The sequence below is a fragment of the Podarcis cretensis genome (genome assembly GCF_951804945.1).
Source record: "Podarcis cretensis genome assembly, chromosome: 9".
NCBI classification, from domain to species: Eukaryota; Metazoa; Chordata; class Lepidosauria; order Squamata; family Lacertidae; genus Podarcis; species Podarcis cretensis.
The window spans coordinates 15,623,220-15,636,324 of NC_137178.1; the positions used below are offsets into that span (position 1 = coordinate 15,623,220).

The 13,105-nt window shown below is 43.3% G+C and overlaps 1 protein-coding gene and 1 long non-coding RNA gene across 7 annotated transcripts in view; one reads left to right on the forward strand and one right to left on the reverse strand.

The window, feature by feature from the left end:
• The window catches only part of MAPK10 (mitogen-activated protein kinase 10), a 244,323-nt gene that overhangs the window by 229,723 nt on the left and 1,495 nt on the right, over positions 1–13,105 (reverse strand). The gene's annotated exons all lie outside the window — the stretch shown is intronic.
• LOC307224466 overlaps positions 1–13,105 on the forward strand; it is a 114,246-nt gene that overhangs the window by 61,543 nt on the left and 39,598 nt on the right. The window lies entirely within an intron of this gene.

The following is a 13,105-nucleotide window of genomic DNA, read 5'->3' on the forward strand; positions in this document are numbered from 1 at the left end:
ATATACTGTGTATTTTTTGTATTATCACCTGCTTCTTTGAGATTCATTTGATTGAAAGGCAGGGAATGAGCCTTCAAATTAAAGAAACAAGCGAGCTATCCCAATTCCACACAAAAACAGGGCAAGCAGAAGAGTCTTGAGAGGTTATTGGCTCAGCTGCTCTCATTCTACACCTGAACCCCACAACTTGTGGAGGGGCAATGTGCCAAGTCCTTCACAACCCTATTTCTGTAACCTTGCACCGGGTTTTCAGTATCAAGCAGAAAGAGAAAACAGGGGTCTCATCGAGCCCTAGTGACTCGGCATTGCGAAAAAGAATAAATGCATCCCACACAAAAAAGAAGGCACCGATTTCCATAATATTTACATGTGCTGATTTGCATATTGACAACCCCCCTTCCCTCTCTTCTTATGGTTCTGATCTTTAAACTGGTTTTACCACTAGGCAGTCCTTCAAAATGAAGGACTCTTCTCATGACCACCCATTTTAGTTGTGGTAAACCATGTCTGATCTGGACACTGCTGCCTCTACAACTATGTGAAATCCTTTTTTTTTTGTTTTGTTTTTTTTTTTTTTTTTTTTTTGTTAAAGAAGCTACTGTAGCTCTGCCAGATGACTCAGAAGTAGGCTCAGAGAAGTCAGTCTGCCAACGGCATCTGAGTCTTCTTGACTATGTTCTCTATAGTCATCACAGCCATCACAAATGTACCCTGCACCGCCCAAAAGTTGCAAATCAAGAGTTCCAAGCCATCTTCAAAATTATTCTATCTTGCAGAGATGCATGCCAAGAATTGTTTTTTTAAAAAATTGGTATTTTTCAGCACATCTTGTTCAGAAGCTTCTCCAGCTATTTATATACAGTAATGAGAAATTTTCTCCTCCCCTGTGACCTACACATGCATACATTGCCATTACTATTGAGCGCTCAATAGCTGTCAAACACATGGGACCTCTGCTTGATCCCTTGCAACCTTGCAGATCGTTTTCAATATTGAAACTGTGGCAATCCTTGTGTATTTATTTATGCAAATGTATTTTTAAAATAAACATGAATGCCACCTTAACACATTGGCGGCAAATAGAGAATACTTTGGAATGCCCAAAGTATCATAAAACACACATCAAATTGACATAGCAAATTTAGGGATAGCAAAATAGAAGCGACAATTGTTGTTTGCTAAGTAAATAGCAACCATGGGGTTTAACTCTCCCTACCTGAGAAAAGTTACCTCTCCCAACATCTTTTCGCATTTCAAGGGAAGCCTTCAAAGGGAAGCAACTATTGGATTTAAGTAGGTGGTTTTGGTGAAGAAAATTGCTGTTTACATAACAAAGAAATTGTGTGTACTAATTGCACTCACATAATTGATGTCATATCTAGCTTGGCCCTTACAGAGCACTTTAGAATGCTCAAAGTATTTCACATTCATGATCTCAGCAATATCTCCAATCAGCATCATTATCTCCGTACTGGAAGTATAAAGCTGAAGCTGTAAGATCTTAGCTTGCCAGATGATGTCTACTCAAAGGAGGAGGATTTGAACCAACAAATTACTGGTTTACCACTCAGTCTTATCTGCTGCCAGTATGCTGATGATGATAACTTGCCAGTAATTTAGCTGAAGGGTTCGTTTTAGATTTCTTAGCACCTACTGCAAACCTGGTTCATGTCTTACAACTTTGCCCCTCCACACGTAACATATATTTAACTCCTACAGTCTTTTTACTTATTCTCCACAAAAACCACTCAGATCACATGTGCCTTAAGGTGAGCATCATTTGCACTTTCAAGTGTTGCCTACCAAATATTGGAGGCCACCAAGATTCACCTAGCATATGACCAGGATCACAACGCCATGGAAGGGAAGGAGTTTGGAGTTTGGATTTGATATCCCGCTTTATCACTACCCGAAGGAGTCTCAAAGCGGCTAACATTCTCCTTTCTCTTCCTCCCCCACAACAAACACTCTGTGAGATGAGTGGGGCTGAGAGACTTCAAAGAAGTGTGACTGGCCCAAGGTCACCCAGCAGCTGCATGTGGAGGAGTGGAGACGCGAACCCGGTTCACCAGATTATGAGTCTACCACTCTTAACCACTACACCACACTGGCTCTCAGGGACAGCCATAAACCAACATACTCAAGTACACCTCAGTTTTAAAAACAAAGGACAAGCCTACTGGATCAGACCAATGGCCCATCTAGTCCATCATCATGTTCTCACAGTGGCAAACCAGATGTCTGCAGGAAAAAGTCCCAAGAAGAAGCATAAACAAGGGACCATAGGCTCAGTGAATACTTTGAAGGCAGAAGGCCATTTACTCAATCCATGGCATTTTTAAAAAGGCTCAGGTAGCGGGAAATACCTCTCTGAAGACCCTGGAGAGCTCATGCCAGCAAAATGAAAAATGCTTAGCTAAATGGACAAAGAAACTGATCCGGTAAAAGACAGCTTATATCCCTAGAATGATATGAATCAGGGAGGGGAGGCAAGACAAAGCAGGTTACACAAACACAACAGATTCAACTCAAAAGCAACCATTGTGATGTTTGGTTTTTGGGAAAGGTGGTGGTGAATTAAATCTGGAAAATGATGCCCTTTCTCCAAGAACGATGGAGGAAATGTCCTCTCCAAAATAACTATAAAACTATGTTTAAACAAAAGAAAACAAAAAACCCACTAATATAACTTGCACAGTTTCTTTTCATCCTGATCTGCCTTCCTTTATACCACCTTCACATCCTCTGTATGAGTACGTCAAAGTAAAACAAGAACATGAAAACAGCCTGTCCTGGAACAAAACAATGGTTTATCTAGTCCAGTTTTGTCTGTCTAGCAATAGTCAACCACCTGCCTCTGCAAACCTCAAAGCACACTAAGACAGCCTGCCATTCTTCATAGTTTGCATCCAGAAATTGATCCAAATTCTCCTACTGCTGGATACTGAGGGCTCATTTAAGCTATCATGTCCGACCCTCCATTAGTATGTCTGATATCATATACCCTAACAGCAAACCCATTATCTAAGTGCCTGTGTTTATATAGCCAAAATGGTGCCATCCATGCAGAAGAGGGGGGGTATTATCAGGCCTCAAGAAACCCCAAGATTCCAGAAGTTAAAAAAAAGGTTTCCAAAGAGACCATTAAAGAATGGGGGAGAAAAACAATTCAAGATAGACTATGCATGCTCAGTGGGCATGCAATATTGACTGGCTTGTGGGGGGAGAAGAGAAAATTGGAGGAGAAGAAATGGAATGGCATCTATAACAATATCCTAGAAGGGAGCGTGGCTGGATGGCTGGCACACTGAGCAGGAGCACTTGACACTGATACACTGTGTTGTTGGTATTCCCTGTTCTTTGATAAAAGCCATCTTAGCTAGAGACCATCATGACACCTATGGTTTGTTCCAACTATGGTTTGGCATTTCCTAAGTGAACATCACATAAATTCTCCTTCCACTGCCTTCATACTTTCCCAACTCTTCCTCTGTCATAACAATAGACTGGTTATATCAGAACCAGGAAATTATGGTCCACACTTGTCTTCCAAACCATGAATTCTGGCTGGAAGGCAAGCACAAACCATCCTTTGCCAGTTCTGGTGTAATGTCAAACTGTGGTTTGCCATGAAAGGAAGTTAAATGGAATGCACAAGGGGAGGGTGCAGAAGCCCAGGGTTCGTTCACATAACGAAAAAACCATGCATGCTTGTGTAGCAATATTTTTCTTTTGTTCTGGCATGAAGCTACTGCCAATCAATTCCACAGTTCTATAATTATGAGCTCTGCAATTATGAGACAGAGAAAAGAGAAGCACCTTTCATGGTATTTTTGCACTTCTGTCATGTCTGCCCTCTGTTGTCTCTTTTTTGTTCTCTAAAATAGGAAGTCCCAGTTCTTTCACCTTTCCTTGTCGAGAAGGTTCTGCAGCCCCTTATCATTTCAGCCTTATAATGAAATTACAGGAAAGGTCCTAGATGACAAGCTGAAAATAACATAGTGGTCATATTGGAGGCATTTTTAAAAGGTGCCTTTGAAAGGATGGTTTCAATAGATTCCTCCTAGTGGGTAGCATTCATTTCACTGGAGCTCATCACATCTTGTGAGACTCCTTCATCACTCCAGAAGGGGTTCAAAGGCATCTCTCTTATAGCTGTGTTCGAAAATGATACAAGCCAGCTGGCGATCAAATCCCAAAAGTTAGCCCTAAATCACAAAGAAAAGATCCACAATACATAGCTATTAAATTTAGTTTTAATTCTCCTAGCTAAATAAAGACGGGCCACTGACAAAGCAGATAATTGTGTAAGAGAGCACAGATTAAGAGAATACTTGCCATTAATGCAATGCTACCATACCACAGGACAGTACAGAAGTACATTAAAGATCCTTAAAGTGCAGCAAGTCCATTAAAATACAGTCTATATTTTTGGTAGCTGTCACAGGCATTTGCTTATCTTGGTAGTTGCTCTTAGCAAAATGTGGCACAGACGCGAAACTTTATTATATGCTATTCACCACTTGGTTCACCATTTTATGTATCTGTTGCCTGAAAAGCGCAGTGTTGAGAACGGATAAATGAAATACCATTGTTCTCCTTGATGGGATCTACTACTGCAGGAGTAGAGAACCTGCAGCCCTCTAGATGAGAAGGCACATTGGGGAATCAACATCCGTTTGTGCAACTTGCAGTAGAATAGAAGGGATCTCCCCATTTCCCATGGTCTAGCAATGACAACAACTAAAAAGCTCTTTCCCCGCTACATTAGATTGCTGAAAAAGAATGCCTTGGTTCTGGTTCAAACATTCCTAGGCTCAGAGACATCTTGTCCCTAAATTCCTATCACCTGTCTGCCCACCTGAACCGCTGTTCTGCACCTGGGCTCCCTTCATTCATTCATTCATTCATTCATTCATTTGAGAGCATTTCTATATGACTTAATATTTAAAATCTCGAAGCGGTATACAAATGGATGGGCATAAAGGCAGTAAAAGAATATAATAAAAACAGAAATTTGGTGATAACAGGGTACAATGTTCTGGGTCAGAGAAAGCCTGGGCAGAAAGGTATGTCTTCAAAAGATGCCTGAATCAACTAATGAAGGATGCTTCAGAGAAGGGCATTTCCGGAGTGCAGAGGTGATAAACACCCACTTTGGGGGGTCGATACATATTATGAAGGGTGCATTGGCATGAGTTGCGTTTCCCCAGATCATCTTAATCAGGGTTTCCCCAACTTGGGTCTCCAGCTGTTTTTGGACTACAAATGCCATCATCCCTGGCTAGCAGGGGCAGTGGTCAGGGATGATGGGATTTCTAGTCCAAAAACAATTGGAGACCCAAGTTGGGGAAGCCCTGAATGATCTCACAGGTCCAGGGGTTGGTGGCCCATAGGTAACCTGTCTCTGAGTTGCTATGGGGTTGATAGGTTAGTAATGAGACATTGAGCCAAGTCTGGTAGCTAATAGGCAGCCAGTACAGTTCCCTCAGCACAGGTGAAACCTGGTAGCAGCAATATGTTAGTAGGTTTAAGGGTTCTAAGGGTTTTAAGTAGATTCCACAAGTCTGAATATATTCCCATTTCTGCCCCAGATACTTTTAGGCTCCCAGTTCCCATCAGCGCCAGCCAGGAATAATGGGAGTTGTAGTCCATCAACATACAGCAGACCACAGGTTTCCCCAACCCTACAGTTACAAAATTATTTTATATTTCCATAGCACCATCAGTATGTGTGGCAGTGATACAGACCCTTGCCTTTCAGGCACTTACGATCTATAACCCAACATGGCAGTGGCAGCAGAGGAAGGAGAGATATGTAAAGCAAGAGTTCACAGTGGAAGAATCTGTGTTCAGAAGTTTCGGTGAAGGATCAGGACTAAGGGTTAAAGCCTTCTCAGAGGAAAATGGGTTTTATTAAGAGATTTGAAGTGAGGTGGTATAGTCCACACCAGGGGTAGCTAACCTCTGCCCCTCCCAAAGAGACAGGTGTTCTGCTCATCTCAACAGATTGTTATTCCAAGGCTTAAAAGGCACCTGAGCCCGTTACAAGCTTCACTCATCACTAGTGTCCTTTGCAAATAATTACTTTGTGGCTATAATCAGTGCCAGGTTTATGTGTAAGCTAAACAAGCTATAGCATAGGGCCCCAGTCTTTTGAGGGCCCCAAAAAAATTTAAAGGAAAAAAAAATATGGATGTACATTTCCAAAATATAAGATAAAAAACAAATGAAATAAAACCTACATACAGCAACAGTGTTTTGTGTTGTGTAAGCTCCTATGATGTAAGTAATGGGCACCGCCTGCTAGCCTGCTCCCTAAAATATCACTGGTTTGCTCATTTCTATATACAGTGGTACCTTGGTTCTCAAAATTAATCCAGAAGTCTGTTCCAAAACCAAAGTGTTCCAAAACCAAGGTGCGCTTTTCAATAGAAAGTAAAGCAAAACAGATTACAGTGGTACCTCAGGTTAAGTACTTAATTCATTCCGGAGGTCCGTTCTTAACCTGGATCTGTTCTTAACCTGAAGCACCACTTTAGCTAATGGGGCCTCCTGCTGCCGCTGCGTCGCCGGAGCACAATTTCTGTTCTCATCCTGAAGCAAAGTTCTTAACCTGAAGCACTATTTCTGGGTTAGCAGAGTCTGTAACCTGAAGCGTATGTAACCCGAGGTACCACTGTAATCTGTTCCAGATTTTTAAAAACAACCCCTAAAACATTGTACTTCACTATTAATATACTTCTTAATTGTATTTCAGTTCAACAATTACTTTGATAAAATACATATTTTGTTATGTGCAAATGGCTTTAGATACCTATTAGGTCCAAAAATTACCATACAGCATATCTTCAACACACAAAAAACAGTGATAATTTGTTGTTGACAAAGGACAGCTGAACATATAAAGGGCCCCATTACCTTCAGTAGCTTAGGGCCTCATCAAACCTAAATCCGGCCCTGGCTATAATTGAGCAGATTGAACAAAGATGTGCTCTACCAAGCTTACATTCCCAACATGTTTGCACCCTCTCTCGGCGACGTCTACACTGGCTTGTGCCCAAAGAATGGGAGATGGCAGGATCCCTAAGGACCTGCTCTACGGGGAGCTGGCTTCAGGCACCAGGCCCAACTCTGCTTTACAAGGATATCTACACTGTGGCACAAAGGATGGCAACATCAGCCCCATTGTGTGAGAATCCCTTGCAGTGCCTTGAGACACTCAGGTTGTGCATCCATAGCAGTGAGCAGAGGAGGAATGAAAGAAGAAACGCCATGGTGCATCTGCAGCAGTACAACCAGCCGCCTTCATCTGCCCCAACTGCAACAAAACATGCCTCTCCTGCATCGGTCTCTACAGCCACAGCAGGTGCTGTAACTCTCCGACGGTTTGAACTCACCCCCAAAGAGGCACTCCTCCGCTGTTTTCTGAAACAGATGGGTGCTAATGACATAACTGAGCATGTGGACACCCGTCAGCAGTCATCTCCCATGAGTCAGTTGTGTTTGGACTATATCTCCCATCATCCTCGTCCATTGTCCATGCTGGCTGGCGCTGATGGGAGTTGAGTCCAGCAACACTGGAAGGTTTGCAGGTTCCCAGCCTGTTCAAATACAGGGTGCTTTATTCAGCGTCCATCACAACTCTGAACAGTGTTCTTATGGACTTGCCTTACACTGAGCCCGGCAACTGAGCCCTCTACCCAAGATTGTCTGCTCTGATCAGGCTAGATTGTCTGTTGCACCACTTGCTTCCTCTTGGCAAACAAAAGGCACTCCTAGGAGCCACACTCAGCCACGAAAACATCTCTGGTGCCAGAGGATTCAATACGTTCTGTGCCTGTATTGGCTGACACAGCAACACAACACAATGAGCCAGCACCATCTGTACTGTAGGGGCTACTGACCTATCTTAAAAGGATTACAAAGGTGGATACTACTAGCCCAGAGATGGAAGGAAGAGACAACTCCATCCAGAGGAGAATGGCAAACCAAGTTGATGGACTATGCCAAAATGGCAAAATTAACTGGGAAGCTCAGAAATCAAGAAGAAAAGAACTTTAAAAAAGAATGGGAAAGGTTTATAATTTATATACGAGACTATTGTAAGCAAGTTGAAACATTGGCAGGATTTTAACCACACTAATGGAATGTACGGATAATTTAGAAAGAAAAAATTGGAAAAGTATTGATATGCAGTTGAAAATATTATTAATATGGTGCATGGAACAGATGGGGGGGGTCAGGAGATTCAAAATAATTTCGATAATTGAATTCTGAATTGGTTTTTGTTGTATGTTTATATTTTTGAAAAAAACAAAAAATCATTTACAAAAAAAGGATTACAAAGATCATATATGCAATGTACCCAGAAATCAACTGATAGAGAGCAGTTCAAAGAACAGTGGCTCTTGACTGTTTTTGAGTCACAGCGTACTTTGGGAATCTTATAAAACCTAAGGACCTCCTCCCCAGTGGCGTAGCGTGGGGGGTGTGGGGGGGCCAGCCGCACCGGGCGCAACATTTAGGGGGGGCGCTTGCACTCACCTGGCTCACTCACTCTCTCACTGCTGTGCGAATCCGATCCGAGCCGCCGGGTCACTGCCCACTGTGGAGGGGGGGTGCCAGGCGTGCGGGTTAGGGGGCGCAAATTACTTGCCTTGCCCCGGGTGCTGACAACCCACGCTACGCCACTGCTCCTCCCCACATAAAAATGCACATAAACACATCCACGCAAAATGTCACATGCAATTTAATTCCTCGCATTAGAATAATACTTTATGTTTTCTTGGGTTCATGGACCCCAGAAGCCTATGCATGGACTTCCATCCATGGACAACAGGTTAAGAACCCCTGATCTGAAATGCTACAAAAAATGCAAAGCAAAAGTGATTGCTTGGTTCTGCGAATATCCTTCTTCTGCAAAACTAAATGGCAGCCTTGGCTTAAGACCCATATAAATTTACAAGAGCGGAGCAAAAAAAATAGGATTCAGCATATTACTAAGATCAGCTCCCCACCTCTGTGCCATTTGCTCCTGCTCATTTTTTTTGGGAAGAGGCTGCAAAAGCAGCCTTGGATATTCCAGGCTACAGAAGTCTTGCGCTGGAGGGCTTTTTGCTTGGCTTTCTTGGCTACTGTTAAGCACTGTTTCCTCATTATAGCGGTTTATATACCTCTAAAAGAATATTTCCTCCCAGAAGCCTCCCTCTCTCTACAAATGGTGCTAAAGTAAGCAAAAAAAGAAGTCGTCTTTGCAGCAAAGGCGGCCTTGTTTCTGATTAGTATGAAACCCTAGCCACTTTGCAAGGCTTTTTTAAGTGAACATGCCTGCAAGAATGCTGAATATGGGGAGAAGAGAGGAACTTGATGGCAATTACTGTTAAGAAGATGCCAGGAGGATGCGAAGAGAAGGTTTGTGCTGCTGTTACGTTGCTAAAGCTAAGCAGGCCTCAGACTGGACAGTACCTGGATAAGAGGCTGCCTGGGAACCCATTTGCAAATGTTTCTTATTCTGGTTTACTGAAGGAGCTTAACTTTCCTTCCTGCCCATTGCCCCACCCTGCACAGTAACTCAAGAAATCAGAAAACACACAAAGCTACCGAAACATCCATTCCAAGCCTTCTATTAATTTTGTAATGCTACAAGTACATTCAGTCTTTTAAATTTCCATTTCCCCAAGCAGTTAACAAAAGTTTTAGAAATAAGAGAGAATGTTTAGATGGATCACACCACATATGTTAGCCAATTTAGAACAGCTGCAGAGGTGTTTTGTTTCCCAAAAAAATAACCAACACAGGCATGGCAGGATGCTAAAACCCTGATTTAGGCACTGTGGTCATCTCAGAAGAGTGGATATTTGTTCTTTCTACCTGATTGTTGGATAGCAGTGCAATCTTGTGCATATTTACTCAGAAGTAAGTCCCACTGTGTTCAAATGGAGCTTAGTGCTCAGTATGTTAAGCTTCAATAAAACTGTTTTGAAAAATGGAGCTTATCCCCTTGTAAGTATATTTCAAATTGCAAACTTAGGCTACAAGTATATGAACACTTGCCTGAGACTAAGCCACACTGGAATGCAGCAGGGCACACTTATACAAATGCACAGAGTTATACCGTACTTCCATTAAACATGGATAGGATGGCTCTGCAGATATATGTGTCAGGAGCTGCCTTCTATAGATCCCAGATATTGGTCCATCTACCTCAGTAGGGCCTTCTCAGAAGTGGCGCCCTCCCTGTGGAACACTCTCCCATCAGATGTCAATGAGATTAAGAACTACAGTGGTACCTCGGGTTACATACGCTTCAGGTTACATACACTTCAGGTTACAGACTCCGGTAACCCAGAAATTGTGCTTCAGGTTAAGAACTTTGCTTCAGGATGAGAACAGAAATCGTGCTCTGATGGCGCAGCAGGAGGAGGAGGCCCCATTAGCTAAAGTGGTGCTTCAGGTTAAGAACAGTTTCAGGTTAAGAACGGACCTCCAGAACAAATTAAGTACTTAACCCGAGGTACCACTGTACATAACTTTTCAAAGACATCTGAAGGCAGCCCTGTATTGGGAAGCTTTTAATGTTTGATGTTTTTATATGTGCTGGAAGCTGCACAGGGTGGCGGGGGTAGCACAGCCCGATGGCCGGAGTATAAATAATAAAATTGTTGTTGTTGTTGTTCCCAAGCTATTCTGGACCGCTACTCCCTTGGTTCCATAAACTCATCCCCAGTGCCCCCTACCCTATAAAAAGCATTAATGATAACAGCAGTTTGCACAACCTACTAGAGAAGGTAGTAACACAGTAAAATTCAGATCAGTAACAATTAGTTGCACCTTTATTTACAAACCAATTAAAACTATTTAATTTAATTACTTCAACAAACTGATGAACTAGAACCAGTGATACCAGCTTTTCCAAGTATGGTAGTGATTGACACCTCCAGCATCCCCCCAATGGGTGGTCCTGTCCACTTTGGGAACTAATGGCCTAGCTCCAATATTGTCTGATCAAACTGAGAGCAGCTCATGGGGCTTCTGCTATTTCCAAGCCATGGGGTCCTTTAATCAGTGTTTCCCAAACTTGGATCACCAGCTGTTTTTAGACTACAACTCCCATCATCCCTAGCTAGCAGAAGCAGCGCTCATGGATGATGGGAACTGTGGTACAAAAAACAGGTGGACACCCAAGTTTGGGAAATGCTGCTTTCAATGGAGACTCTCTCTAGGACCTTATGCACTCTGCTGCTGAGCAACTGGCCCTCCTACTTAGGCAGGAAACATTGGTGATATCAGGATCCTGGCAGCTATGTAAAAGACTTTTCAGGATGTTCCTTTAATAATAATAATAGTAATAATTTCAATTTAAATCCCAGCCTTTCTTCAACTCGCTTATCCCCACAACTTCATGGGAAGGAATTAGGCTGCAATATTGACTGGCCCAAAGTCAGGCAGCAAATGGAGACTTGGACAGCAACAATCTCCTTGGCCGAGCCCTGACACACTGCCCAAGATGCTACATCAGCCTGTTTCCATCAGTGGTCTGTGCTCTTCCATTTTTGTCTCTCTTTTCTATGCAGGAGATTCAACCGACTGATGCCCTCTGAGTCCCATTGCACCCCCAGAATTCTTTGAAGGGGATCGGTATCTTTCAGCAAATAGCAAACAAAAACATGCCCCCAAAACCCCACGTATAAGGCCCTGGCGTGTTCCCAAATGAGAGCTCAGTGTGTCCTCAGATTTCCCCCATTCTGTCTGCAAGAATAAGAGTGTGAGTTTGCAGTGTCTTTAGCAACATTTTTTTTTCTTTTCGGTGATTGACCTCTGTGCTAGGAAGCCATTAAATAATGGCTACAGATATGCCAGCAAAACACACACACTCATCCCTTCTGGGAGCCGCTCACAAACAGCCTCTCCCAGCAAGCAGGCACGTAAACACACACACATCTCTCAAACAACAAGAGGACCGGTTTTGCTTTTTTTTTTTTTTCCTTTTCTAATAGTCAGCATGCAAGTGGAGCCGGCCAAAGGCAGCAAATGTTTCTACCTTGAACGCTCCTCGCCCTTTCCCAAATTATTCCGGCATTGCCAAACCCCTCTCCATAAGCCACAACAACAACAATAATACAGGGCATTTGCAAAACAATATATGCTCAGAAGCAGCAAGGCAGAAGTCCATCTGGGAGAGAGAGGGGGGGAAGGGGGCAGGTTCCTGATTTAATAGCTCAGATCACACCACTTCTGCCATTTGTTTAATAATAATGTGGGGGGGAGGGGGAGCCAGGAAATGAGCCAGTATAATTCAGGCTTGTCAGATGCTCTATTGGCATATCTTACCCTAAGGGGGCAGCCCCTGTTTCACATCATTGGTTCTCCCTAGCATTCCTTTGTTTTGAATTTTGGACCCAGCAGCCTTATGGATGCTACATTGGGGATGAGGGACGGGCGGAGAGAGAAATTAAACACCAGGGAAGCTGCCAAATTCAAGCACACTGCCAGTAACCGTTTTTTTCCTCCCAATGCCCCTTTCCCAAAGATCCTTTGCTTTTCTGCCCTCATGTTGTTCGAACCGAGCCTGTTTGCATGTGGCAGAGCTCAACACACAATCACTGCCTATCTCCGTTCCCAGGGCAGTCTCCTCAACACACCCCCATCTTTACTGGCCTTGCATGAGGCGAGCAGCACCCAGAAGCAGCCGACACAGTCAAAACAGTGAAAATATCTGCCAACATAACACCGCTCTGTCTCACCCCCTGTTTCCCTCTGGTCACCTTCATTTGCCTCCCCCTTTAAAAACTGGTGGAAAAGAGAGAGACCTGGCTCTGCATATTACAGGTTTGATCTGCCTTTCGTAAGACTCCAGGAAAAAGTCGCCGGCTGAGCGGATGCAAAAACTGCATTGAAGAAACTGTGAGGGCTATGCAGCAAAAGGCGCCCATGTAAACAAGCCTATAGTCAGTGAAGGCTGAGGACACGCACACACACAAAAGCAGAAACACAAAAAAACAGAACCCCCCAGAAAGATGGATCTGCATGTTTTTGACCTCCAAAAGACATGCAAACTATACACATCTTTTAATAGGGCCCGCATTGCAGAAGGTGGAGGGGA